The sequence below is a fragment of the Malaclemys terrapin genome, chromosome 12 (assembly GCF_027887155.1).
Source record: "Malaclemys terrapin pileata isolate rMalTer1 chromosome 12, rMalTer1.hap1, whole genome shotgun sequence".
Classification (NCBI taxonomy): Eukaryota; Metazoa; Chordata; order Testudines; family Emydidae; genus Malaclemys; species Malaclemys terrapin.
In genome coordinates, this window is record NC_071516.1 from 37720570 (window position 1) to 37733460 (window position 12891).

Consider the following 12891-nt stretch of genomic DNA (forward strand, 5'->3'; position numbering starts at 1 on the left):
GGCTGAGGCACCGAGCAGCCCCCCGGCCCCTTCCCGGGCGATGCCCTTGGCCGGGCTGGGCGCCGGCAGGTGATTCCCAGCGTCCGCCGCTCGTGCGATCCGCCGCCGCCGCCATGGGGGACGGGGATGTCAACTCCAACCTGCTCATCGCCCACATCCCCGGGGACGCGCAGCTGGACAGGGTGGTGGGGCAATGGCTCAGCTGGGTACCCGATGGGCGGGGGTGTCTGCGGGCGTGTGCCCTGCCCGGGAGCGGCCGGGGCTGAGCTGTGGTGCGCGCGTGGCTTGGGGGGGGGGCTGCCGGGGGTGTGCGCGTGGCTGGGGGGGTGCTGCCGGGGGTGCGTGCGTGGCTGGGGGGGGGGGGCGCTGCCGGGGGTGCGCGCGTGGCTGGGGGGGGAGGCTGCCGGGGGGGGCGTGCGTGGCTGGGGGGCGCGAGGCTGCCGGGGGGGCGCGCGTGACTGGGGGCTGGGGAGGGGGAGGGCTTTATGCCAGAAGGCAGCACCAGATCCTCTCTTCTGACCCCCTGTAAATCAAAAGCCACAGATTTCTCCCTCCCCTCCCCCCCCCCGGTTAGCCCCGCACTAAACCCAGCCACCCGGAATTAGACCCGAGGATGACCCGCCCGCAGGGGGTAGACTTATTATGCGCTAGAGGCAGCATGTCTGCCTTTTGGAGTGACTGGATTGCGCAAAAGGGCATCATGCCGTGTTCTCAGATCACTGGTTATCCCATCATTGGCCGATAGCTCTCCGATGGAAGTTACATTTTCCCACCCTTTGCAGATTTTATCCCACTAAGGTGCACTTTGCTGTTCTTTAAAAAAGTGTATTTTAGTCACCACTGGATACTGCTGTCTTGAGACATTTAAAAAACAAACATGACCACTCTGGGTGGGTGTGGGTGTCTTTGTTCCCTCTGCGGACACATTAATTTGGCATTAGTTGGCTTTGCCCTTGGTAATGTGTTTATCCTCCTCATCTCTCTTGTTTTTTGCCAATAAGTGTCAGATCTGTTAGCAACAAGAAGAAAATCAAGGAAAGTGTGGGCCCCTTACTGAATGAGGGAGGCAACCTAGTGACCGAGGATGTGGAAAAAGCTAATGTACTCAATGATTTTTTTGCCTCTGTCTTCACGCACAAGGTCAGCTCCCAGATTGCTGCACTGGGCAGTACAGCATGGGGAGAAGGTGGCCAACCCTCTGTGGAGAAAGAAGTGGTTCGGGACTATTTAGAAAAACTGGACGTGCACAAGTCCATGGGGCCGGATGCGCTGCATCCGAGGGTGCTAAAGGAGTTGGCGGGTGAGATTGCAGAGCCATTAGCCATTATTTTTGAAAACTCATGGCGATCGGGGGAGGTCCCAGATGACTGGAAAAAGGCTAATGTAGTGCCCATCTTTAAAAAAGGGAAGAAGGAGGATCCGGGGAACTACAGGCCAGTCAGCCTCACCTCAGTCCCTGGAAAAATCATGGAGCAGGTCCTCAAGGAATCAATTATGAAACATTTAGAGGAGAGGAAAGTGATCAGGAACAGTCAGCATGGATTCACGAAGGGGAAGTCGTGCCCGACTAACCTAATTGCCTTCTATGATGAGATAACTGGCTCTGTGGATGAGGGGAAAGCAGTGGATGTGTTATTTCTTGACTTTAGCAAAGCTTTCGATACGGTCTCCCACAGTATTCTTGCCACCAAGTTAAAGAAGTATGGGCTGGATGAATGGACTGTAAGGTGGATAGAAAGCTGGCTAGATCGTCGGGCTCAACGGGTAGTGATCAATGGCTCCATGTCTAGTTGGCAGCCGGTTTCAAGTGGAGTGCCCCAAGGGTCGGTCCTGGGGCCGGTTTTGTTTAATATCTTTATTAATGATCTGGAGGATGGTGTGGACTGCACTCTCAGCAAGTTTGCAGATGACACTAAACTAGGAGGCGTGGTAGATACACTAGAGGGTAGGGATCGGATACAGAGGGACCTAGACAAATTAGAGGATTGGGCAGAAAAAAACCTGATGAGGTTCAACAAGGACAAGTGCAGAGTCCTGCACTTAGGACGGAAGAATCCCATGCACTGCTACAGACTAGGGACCGAATGGCTAGGTAGCAGTTCTGCTGAAAAGGACCTAGGGGTCACAGTGGACGAGAAGCTGGATATGAGTCAACAGTGTGCTCTTGTTGCCAAGAAGGCTAACGGCATTTTGGGCTGTATAAGTAGGGGCATTGCCAGCAGATCGAGGAACGTGATCGTTCCCCTTTATTCGACATTGGTGAGGCCTCATCTGGAATACTGTGTCCAGTTTTGGTCCCCACACTACAAGAAGGATGTGGAAAAATTGGAAAGAGTCCAGCGGAGGGCAACAAAAATGATTAGGGGTCTGGAGCACATGACTTATGAGGAGAGGCTGAGAGAACTGGGATTGATTAGTCTCCAGGAGAGAAGAATGAGGGGGGATTTGATAGCAGCCTTCAACTACCTGAAGGGGGGTTCCAAAGAGGATGGAGCTCGGCTGTTCTCAGTGGTGGCAGATGACAGAACAAGGAGCAATGGTCTCAAGCTGCAGTGGGGGAGGTCCAGGTTGGATATCAGGAAAAACTATTTCACTAGGAGGGTGGTGAAACACTGGAATGCGTTACCTAGGGAGGTGGTGGAGTCTCCTTCCTTGGAGGTTTTTAAGGCCCGGCTTGACAAAGCCCTGGCTGGGATGATTTAGCTGGGAATTGGTCCTGCTTTGAGCAGGGGGTTGGACTAGATGACCTCTTGAGGTCCCTTCCAACTCTGATATTCTATGATTCTATGATCTGGTCTGGTGACATCTCATTCCAGTTCTCCTTCTCCCTTCCCCAGTAACTGATGCTCCTTTTATGAGGTTGTCCGACTGCTCAGATGGTGATGAGCTGAGCTCTCATTCAACAAGGGAGAAGGGTGAGAGCAGTCATTTGAAAAATATATGGGGAGAGGAATGTGGCATATGAAGATCCTGGAATCACAGATGGGAGTAAACACTATGTTCTGTTGTAATCTGTTTAGCACATAATGCAGCCTATAAGAAGATATTAAGGGGGGTGTTGATGATTGGCAATAAATGCATTGATTGGCAGATAAATTACTGAATGCATTGCTTTATGTGGCGAAGCGAACACTTCAATGGTTTCTCTTTTCAGATAAATCCCAGAGAGAATTAATCTGGTCCTAATGTAGAAGGACAACATAAGAAACTCTTTGTGGTGATTTGACAGGTTCTGAGGGGGGAATTCAATATGAAAAAAGCAAAAAATTTAAATGGGCAAACATATTTTTAATGCAATGTGTAACTAACCTAAAGGAATACACTGCCGTAGAATATAGTGTTGTAAATCCTAAAAAAGATTAGGCATCTATATAAATAGGGATAGCATTTACACTTACTCTGTCTAGCCTGAAAAAAATAAAGGCTATAATACTTTATGGCACAAGCTCACCACCAGCTGGGGTCAATGAGCCAGAGTATCCAATGGTATTACATAATTAGATGCATTATGGTGTTGGAATGCTTTCATCTGAAGCATTGAGTATTGGCTGTTGTCCCTGATAACAGACTAGATGGCTTATTAATTTGTTTTGATATGAGAGTTCCAGTGTTAGGCTTGATCCTGCAAAGACCTGTCTCTTGCTGAAGCCAAAATTGCATACATGTGATAAGCTTTTGTAGGATTTGGCTCGTTTTAGGATATCAAAACTCTTATAAATTTCATTGATTGTAAGAACTCTTTGTAAAGAGAATATTTTGGCTAGTACTGAATGTAGTCATCTGAAACCTAGCAACTGCTTAATAGCACATGCACAGCTGCTTGGGACAAGAAGTGAAGAATACCTTGTATTGACATTAAAGGAGTTTAAAACAATATACTGGTAATTATCCATGTTCCTAAAGTATATTTACGCTGAATTATGTGAGGCCATTGAAACTTTTTTATTTGTCTTGACTTTCTGAATCTAGAAAACTAACATGTAAACATAGACTTAGGTCATTCTTTCAACCTTAAACATGGAGATTGGCGTTGTAGCATGCTATTTGAAAATAGAACGAGGCACCAAAAGGGCTGCACAACTATTCCAGTTTTCACAAAACAGTAAAATTTAATTCTAGAATGTAGTCAGGATCCAATATTGTGGATTATCTAGCTAATAATTTTTTTTGTAGAGATTCATCAATTCTAAACCAAATGGGACCATTGTGATCATCTAATCTGATCTCCTGTATAACACAGGGCATAGAACTTCCACAAAGTAATTCCTAGGTACATTGTCAGGTTAAAAATTGTTTGCTTTTTAAAAAGCTTCCTGACTTGTGTTACTAAATACCTAAGATTAATAATGAATTTTTAAAACATCTAATTTATGAAGTTTACACTTTTAATTTTAGACAGTGGGAATAAAGTGTCAAAATTGCTTGGTTTACACTTGCTTTTAGGTCAGTTTCACTTTGTGCTAGTGCCTGATTTCCAGAATTCTCCTGCAACTGCAGCCCAAAGTGCAACATCTTAAAATCCAAACACCAGATCTTATTCAACAAATCTCTCATTGAATGAATGTATTTGAACAAAGCATGAAGGTAAAATGTGCAGGATTTTTGGTTCTTGTCTCCTGAAATGATGCTAGATAGAAGAACATTAGAAACAGGTTTTTAAAATACTAAATTTTAATGGGAAAATATTTTGATAAGATTTTTTGCTACTGCAGCTATGTAGTATGATATCCTTATCAAAAACAAATATAGTGAATTAGATTTTTTAAATTATAATCTTTAAAAGCAAAAACAAGAGAAACCATATATATAAACTCCTTAATTATGATAGCTTTCCTTTGGCCAAATGCCAAAGACAAAGCAAAACATGCCTTGCACATACTTGATTGATTTACTTCTGCGAAGCTTTCATCCCATAGCATTGTCATTGTAAACAGATACTTGCTGTCTCCATTTTAAAACCAGTTTTTGGAGCCTAATTAATACACACCCCTCAGCCTTTTGGACTGTTATCATTTTAGGTTTTTAATGTCCCTACAACTGCCTGTGGCTAACAAACACCCACTTTAGCCATTAATCTGCAGTGCCCAAGAGGAACAACAGGAAACCATTTGACTCCAGGCTAAATAGCACTAGCTTGCTAATATTGACTTTTCCTTTTTTTCCTCTCAGATTAAGAGCTGTAGGATGCTTTCCAAAGAATAACATCACACGTAGGCGTTTGTACAAAGGCAACTTTCACTAATCTAAATTCTGTTTCCATCATGGTTTTCCATTTGTTTCCTTTTCTGCTCATTTACTTTTTCCTCAGTTTCCTCTCTTTTTGTCAGGTTTTTTTGTTGATCCCATCTCATATTTCTATTGCTAAGAAATTAGCTCTTTCAAGTTTGCAAGGTACAACAGCATCCTGTTCCCCCATCTCCCGTCTTTGGTAAAAATTAATAACCACATTCCTATTGAGCATGCTTTTAAGACATGTGAATCCTTTGAGGAAAAAGTATAAAAGTCAAACCAATTAAATTAGTGTTGGGGATTCCTTAATTGAGGCTTGAAGAAACTGCTAGACAGAGTAGCCAAAACTCTGCTCCATGGGCTTGAGTAGGATTGTGACCAGAAGGGTTTCCAGGCAGCCAAGGCCTTGCCTCCAGGGAATCTGAGACAGACCAGAGGGCTGAGGAGACGAGACCTGGAGAGAAGAAGCCGTCCATAAAATTGGTGACCACCTTCTTTGTTTTCGAAGCAGGGATTGCGTGAAGCTAGCGCAGGGCCTGTTTGCGTATGTTTGTGAAAGAGAGGCTCGCTAAGAGGAATGTATAGCTCTTAACGTATAGTTCTTAATGTTTAACATAGGAGTTATGTGCATAATGTAACCCTTTACCGCTTGTGTAATTCCTTCTCAATAAACTGCTGCACATGCAAGATAATTCTTGTGGACCTTTTTCGTTGGTTTGACAGTAATCTGCTCCAATGGGAGCCATTAAAGATCCATTTCAGGGGTAGTAGTGCCCCCTGGTGCCAACATTGAGCACAAGGAATTAAACATGGCTAACCAGATTTTGAAAAGTTCCAATCCCAGGCCACAATTTTATAGCAGTCTGAGATCCCTGAAAAAGATTCAGGGCTAGTCAACAGTGGGAACTTACATGGGCATAGCTACATCTCTCAGGGGTGTGAAAAATCCACACCCTTAAGAGACATTAGCTACACTGGCCTATCCCTCGATGTAGACAGAGTTAATTCGATGGAAGAATTCTTCTGTTGACCTAGCTACTACCTCTTGGCATAAGTAATCCACCTCCCCCAACTGGAGAACCTCTCCCATTGGCGTAGTGTCTATGCCGACACACCACAGCGGCACAACTGCAGCTGGGCCACTGTAGCAGTTTAAGTGTAGACAAGTCCTTAGAGTTAAAATGTTGCCAGCTGTGCGTACAATGGTGTAATGGTTTTTACCTTCAAGGTATGTGTAATGTTGACCATAAAATCATAGCTTTAATTGCCTTTGGATAAATTGATGTAGATGACTCATTAATAGAACAAATCTTTCCATTTTTAAACCACAGTACGCTGGTCTAGTGGATGAGAGAAAGCAGCAGATGTGATGTATCTTGGTTTTAATAGGCTTTTGATACATTCCTACATGACATTCTCATAAGCAATCTGGGGAAATGTGATCTAGAGGAAATTACTGTAAGGTGGGTACATAACTCTTCGAAGAATCCTATTCAGAGTAGTTTATTAATAGGATTTACCTAGTGGGCTCCCCTGGGGGTCTGTCCTGGGTCTGGTACTGGTCAGTATTTTCATTAATGACTTGAACAATGGAGCAGAGATTATGGTTATAACAGTTGCAAATGACACTAAGCTCTGAGTAGCTGCACTTTGAAGGACAGGATCAGACTTCAAAATGACCTTGACAAATTAAGAGAATTGGTCTGAAATCAACAAAATGAAATTCAATAAAGAGAAGCGCAAAGCACTATACATAGGAAGGAAAAATCAAATGCACAACTACAAAATGGGGAATAACTGTCAAGGTAGTAGTTCTGCAGAAAAGGATCTGGGACCTATAGTGGATCAGAAACTGAACATGAGCCAACAATGATGATGCAGTTGCAAAAAAAGGTTAATATAATTCAGGAGTGTAGCAACAGGAGTGTTGTATGTAAGCTATGGGAGGTAATGGTCCCCCTCTGTTAGGCATTGGTGAGGTCTCAGCTGGCGTACTGTGTCCAGTTTGGGGCACCAGACATCAAGAAAGATGTGGACAAAGTAGAGAGAGCCCAGAAGAGATGGTAAAAGGTTTAGACAACCTGACATATGAGGAAAGTTTGAAAAACGAACAAAAAAACCCACCTGGGCACGTTTAGTCTCAAGAAAAGAAGGCTGAGGGGGGACTTGACGCAAACAGATGCTAGGGACACCATCCCTACCCATCCTGGCTAACAGCCATTGGTGGACCTATCCTCCATGAATTTATCTAGTTATTTTTTTGAACCCTGTTATAGTCTTGGCCTTCACAGCAACCCCTGCCAAGTAGTTCCACAGGTTGACTGTGCTGTCTGTGAAGAAGTACTTCCTTTTGTTTGTTTGAAATCTGCTGCCTATTAATTTCGTTTGGTGACGCTTAGTTCTTATGTTATGAGAAGGAGTAAATCACACTTCCTTTACTTTCTCCACACCAGTCATGATTTTATAGACCTCAATCATATCCCCCCTTAGTCGTCTCTTTTCCAAGCTGAAAAGTCCCAGTCTTATTAATCTCTCCTCATATGGAAGCCATTCCATGCCCCTAATCATTTTTGTTGCCCTTTTCGGAACTTTTTCCAATTCCAATATATCTTTTTTGAGATGGGGCAACCACATCTGCACGCAGTATTCAAGATGTGGGCGTACCATGGATTTAAATAGAGGCAATATGATATTTTCTATCCCTTTCTTAATGATTCCAAGCATTCTGTTCGCTTTTTTGACTGCCACTGCACATTGAATGGATGTTTTCAGAGAACTATCCACAGTGACTCCAAGATCTCTCACTTGAGTGGTAACAGCTAATTTAGACCCCATCATTTTCTATGTAGAGTTGGGATGATGTTTTCCAATATGCATTACTTTGCATTTATCAACACTGAATTTCATCTGCTGTTCTCTTACCCAGACACCCAGTTTTGTGAGATCTCTTTGTAACTTTTCACAGTCTGCTTTGGACTTAACGGTCTTGAGAAATTTTGTATCATCTGCAAATTTTGCCATCTCCCTGTCTACCCCTTTTTCCAGATGTGGGCTCCCTATCCCACCTAGCTGAGTCAGAGTCCACCCGATAAAGATTAATTCCTTCCTTGGGTCTTTGGGCGTCCTGCACATTGCCAGCTCCCATCTAGTCCCAGGGTGAGGGGCTGGGCAGCTCATGGGGGGCGGGGACGGGTGGGTTTCTTACCCCTGCTCGTCATTACAATGAGCTGCCGTCAGCACCACGTCATCCTGAATCAGGAACCCCCCACACGTTTTCACCCCCCTCCATGTTGCTATCTTCATGTAGGGTCTGGAGTGGGGCCTGGCTTCCCATCCCGCAATAATCTACCCTGGCAGGGAGACAGGGAGAGGTGAAAAACACATGCTCTGGGACAACCTGTGTCTGGAGAATGTAACCAAGGCCCCCAGGTCCAACCTACCCCTAATCATGAGCCCTGATCAGCCTGTGGACCCGGACAGCCCAGCCTCCCGCTCCCTCCTCTCCAGATCAGCCCCTCAGCACCTCCGCTCTCCCCTCCTCTCCCCTGGATCGGCCCCTCGCTCTATCCCCATCCCACTATACATCTATGGATTCCCATCTGGACCTGTGCACTCATCCATCCCTGATCTCTCTGGGGGCTCCCCCTCCCCCCCCAAGCCTACTTCGTACCCAACGCTCCTCTGGGACTGATAGTTAAATCTGTCCCCTCTGCTTCCCATGGGCCCCAATGCCCCACCTCTGTCCTCACCAGCCTGAGCCCCGGGGGGCAGGAGAAAGGCCGCAGGGAGCAGGACCAGGATCAAGAGCTGCATCCTCAGAGCCAACTAGGGATGGGCACGGAGCCTCTGACTCAGCTCTGGAGGTTATACGGACCAGGGCAGGAGAGGGGAGGGCAGGACCTGGCAACCACAAAGGCACGTACTCAGCTGCCTGGAAACCCCCACCTGGATGGGCCAGGGATGGAAATGCCCCTGGGAGAAGTCACAGCCATGCCCACGTCAGGGAGGAGGGGTTTCCTCCCTGCTCTGGTGCCCAGCCAGCCTGGCTGCAGATGTGGCTAACACTGTCCCCCGCCAACTTCTTTGCTATAAGTGTGAGAAATGCCCTTGGGCTTTTCTGCACCTAGATTCCCTGGCTGCTCGATTTCAAGGCCAGCATTTGCACCTTAGCTACAACCGGACCTTCTCTGACTCAAGTTCCCGGCCACCTGGTCTCGTCCTGCTTTGGCCAGCGAGGTCGAAGAGCTCCCTGCGCTCAGAAACCCTCTCCCCACCGAGGTTCCTACAGATGGGGGCCGAGTCCCCTCTTCACCTCCTAACATCTCAGGAAATCGATCCCCTTGGAGCTCTCTCCACCAGGCCAGGTCTCCAGATTTTGACTTGCTCTGGTTACTCCTTCCAACTTGCCAACATCCAGTTTTGAGGGGACACCAGAACTGGATACAGTCTCCCAGTACAGTCTCACCAAGGCCACGTCCAGAGGTGACACCCCCTTCCCCCAGCTCCTACTTGATATCCCCTGGTGTATACTCCCACGGACGGCGTCTGCCGCTTAGCGCTGGGAGCTCATGCTGGGTCAGTTTCCACCATGACCCCTAAGTCCCTTTCAGAGTCCTCACTCTTCAGGATACAGCCCCCATCCGGTCAGCATGAGCGACATCCCTTGATGTCTGACCTTCCATTTGACTGGTTTCAGATGTCTGTTTAATTGAGCCCAGCTCACCAGGCCACCCAGATCGGTTCATAGCTGTGAGATGTCCTCCCTGTTTTTTACCACCAATCTCTGGGTCCTCCGCAGACTTTACCAGACTCTTACCGGCCCCCAAGGATGACAGCAGGGTCACTGAACACGGCCTGTCCTCCACGAACCCATGTCATTAAGGATATTCCCCTCCTTCATCAAACATCTATTGATAAAGTCCAACCTCACCCATTGCACTGTTTCACTTTGGATCCCTGTGGTGGAGCTGGGATATCTGATGGATGAGGGGGCGGGATGGATCCACCCAGATACATGTAGACCTGCGCGTCACCATCTGCACACATTGCAGAGCCATTCTAGATGCATGAATGCCTAACTAAATCCATGTAGATTCATTTTGATTGAGGCAGTTCCATTCTAGATCTATCCATACCCACACGAAGAGCCAGTCTAGATCAATGCACAGACATTCTAAAGCCAAGTAGATCCTTGTATGTCCGTTCTAGACCCGTCTCCCTAGCCCACCCACTGGCTGGACCCTGCTGGTAGCTACAGCTGCTGTTGCTGACCCGACTTCCAGGCTAGGTGTATGTCTACACTACGAAATTAGGTCGAATTTATAGAAGCCGGTTTTATAGAAATCGGTTTTATACAGCTGATTGTGTGTCCCCCCACATAAAATACTCTGAATGCATTAAGTCGGCGGACCGCGTCCACAGTACCGAGGCTAGCATCGACTTCCGGAGCGTTGCACTGTGGGTAGCTATCCCAGAGTTCCCGCGGTCTCCGCCGCCCATTGGAATTCTGGGTTGAGATCCCAATGCCTGAAGATGCAAAAACAGTGTCGTGGGGCGTTCTGGGTACATGCCGTCAGGCCCCTCCCCCTCCGTCAGAGCAACGGCAGACAATCGATTCGTGCCTTTTTACCTGGGTTACCTGTGCAGACAACATACCACGGCAAACATGGAGCCCGCTCAGCTCAGCTCAGCTCACCGTCACCATATGTCATCTGGGTGCCAGCAGACGTGGTACTGCATTGTTACACAGCAGCAGCTAATTGCCTTTTGGCCGTAGACGGTGCAGTATGACTGGTAGCCGTCATCGGCTATCTGGGTGCTGGCAGACATGGGGCTGCATTGCTACACAGCAGCAGCCCTTTGCCTTTTGGCAGTAGATGGTGTATTACAATTGGTATCCATCGTCATCATACTGCAGTTCAATCAGAGGCACCTGGGCAGATATGCTTTGTCTCCTGAAGACTCAGTCCTGCCAGCAGTCCTATTGAACCATCTTGACGATGATGGCTAGCAATCGTAGTACAGTATCTTCTGCCAAGCATCCAGAAGATGCCGAGGGCTATCAGTCATGCTGCACTGTCTGCTGCCAGCTTAAGACGTAAAAAATAGATGGACCAGATTTGTTTGGTATTCATTTGCTTCCCCCTCCCTCCGTGAAATCAACGGCCTGCTAAACCCATGGTTTTGAGTTCAATCTTTGGGGGGGCCATTCTGGGTGACAGTTGTTTGTGTTTCTCCCTGATGCACAGCCACCTTTGTTGATTTTAATTCCCTGTACCTGTACGCCAGGTCATCACTAGCCCCTCCCTCCCTCCATCAGATACTAGTTTTGCGACTTTTTTCAGACCAGACGCCATGGCACTGGGATCATGGAGCCAACTCAGATCACCGCGGCAATTATGAGCACTATGAACACCACGCACATTGTCCTGGAGTATATGCAGAGCCAGGACATGCCAAAGCAAAACCAGGACCAGCCGAGGAGGCGATTGCAGCGCGGCGACGAGAGTGATGAGGAAATTGACATGGACATAGCCTCTCACAAAGTACAGGCCCCAGCAACGTGCAAATCATGGTGTTACTGGGGCAGGTTCATGCCGTGGAACACCGATTCTGGTCCTGGGAAACAAATACAGACTGGTGGGACCGCATCATGTTGCAGGTGTGGGACAATTCCCAGTGGCTGCGAAACTTTCGCATGCATAAGGGCACTTTCATGCAACTTTGTGACTTGCTTTCCCCTGCCCTGAAGCGCCAGAATACCAGGATGAGAGCAGCCCTCACAGTTGAGAAGTGAGTGGCGATAGCCCTGTGGAAGTTTGCAACGCCAGACAGCTACCGGTCAGTCGGGAATCAATTTTGAGTGGGCAAATCTACTGTGGGGGCTGCTGTGATCCAAGTTGCCAGGGCAATCAAAGGCCTGCTGATATCAAGGGTAGTGACTCTGGGAAACGTGCAGGTCATAGTGGATGGCTTTGCTGCAATGGGATTCCCAAACTGTGGTGGGGCGATAGTCGGAACCCATATCACTATCTTGTCACCGGAGCACCAAGCCACCGAGTACATAAACCGCAAGGGGTACTTTTCAGTGCTGCTGGAAGCCCTGGTGGATCACAAGGGACATGTCACCAACATCAGCGTGGGATGGCCGGGAAAGGTACATGATACTCGCATCTTCAGGCACTCTGGTCTGTTTCGAAAGCTGGAGGAAGGGACTTTCTTCCCGGACCAGAAAATAACCGTTGGGGATGTTGAAATGCCTCTCATGATCCTTGGGACCCAGCCTACCCCTTAACGCCATGGCTCATGAAGCCGTACACAGGCAGCCTGGACAGTAGTCAGGACCTGTTCAACTACAGGCTGAGTAAGTGCCGAATGGTGGTGGAATGTGCATTTGGACGTTTAAAAGCACGCTGGCGCAGCTTACTGACTCGCTCAGACCTCAGCGAAAAAAATATTCCCATTGTTATTGCTGCTTGCTGTGCGCTCCACAATATCTGTGAGAGTAAGAGGCAGACATTTATGGCGAGGTGGGAGGTTGAGGCAAATTGCCTGGCCGCTGATTACGCGCAGCCAGACACCAGGGTGGTCAGAAGAGCACAGCAGGGCTCGGTGCGCATCAGAGAAGCTTTGAAAACGAGTTTTGTGACTGGCCAGGCTACG

At 47.6% G+C, this 12891-nt stretch overlaps 1 protein-coding gene across 1 annotated transcript in view; it reads right to left on the reverse strand.

Annotated features, from left to right (window-relative positions):
• Window positions 1-12891, reverse strand: part of LOC128845976 (cathepsin G-like) — a 171759-nt gene that overhangs the window by 140213 nt on the left and 18655 nt on the right. The window lies entirely within an intron of this gene.